Source organism: Tupaia chinensis, unplaced genomic scaffold (assembly GCF_000334495.1).
Source record: "Tupaia chinensis unplaced genomic scaffold, TupChi_1.0 Scaffold000047_1, whole genome shotgun sequence".
NCBI classification, from domain to species: domain Eukaryota; kingdom Metazoa; phylum Chordata; class Mammalia; order Scandentia; family Tupaiidae; genus Tupaia; species Tupaia belangeri.
Genome location: NW_006159505.1, coordinates 6,616,970 through 6,617,659, shown reverse-complemented (window position 1 = coordinate 6,617,659; position 690 = coordinate 6,616,970). Strand labels below are relative to the sequence as shown.

Below are 690 nucleotides of genomic sequence, written 5' to 3'. Positions count from 1 at the left end.
CCGTGGCCCCCCGCGCAGCGCCCCCGCCCCCCCCCCCGCCTGTCCCCCCGCAGGCCCGGGCTCGCGACGGCTGAGGGCTCCGTCGGCCCAAACCGAGCTGGGCGCCCTAGGCCCGGGTGAAGCCTCCACTCCGCCCCCATCATCACCTTCCCCGGCCCCCGACGTTGCGTCCTTCCCTAGCTTCTCTGTGCTCCCCTCACCCCTCTTTGGCACCTGGCCCCGGCCCCCGGCTCTTTTTTCTACCGCCACCTTCCCTTGGCTCCCTCCCGTCCCCCCCAGCTCCCAGCCTCAGACTCCCTCCCCCCTGCACGCCCGCCCTCTCGCCTTCGCCGTACCAAAGTGGATTAATTATACGCTTTCTGTTTCTCTCTGCGCTGTTCTCTCCCGCTGTGAGCCTGCCCGCCTCTCGCTGTCCTCTCTCTCTCGCCCTCTCTTCGGCCCCCCCCTTTTCACATTCACTCTGTCTCTCTTACTATCTCTGCCCCCCTCTATCCTTGATACAACAGCTGACCTCATTTCCCGATACCCTTTTCCCCCCGAAAAGTACAACATCTGGCCCCCCCCACGCCGAAGACAGCCCGTCCTCCCTAAACAATCAGACGAGTTTCCCCCCCCCCAAAAAAAAGCCATCCCCCCGTTCTGCCCCGTCGCACATTCGGCCCCCGCGACTCGGCCCGAGCGGCGCTGGCC

The 690-nt window shown here is 66.2% G+C and overlaps 1 protein-coding gene across 4 annotated transcripts in view; it reads left to right on the top strand.

The window, feature by feature from the left end:
- Positions 1-690, top strand: part of IGF2 (insulin like growth factor 2) — an 18,260-nt gene that overhangs the window by 11,277 nt on the left and 6,293 nt on the right. The window lies entirely within an intron of this gene.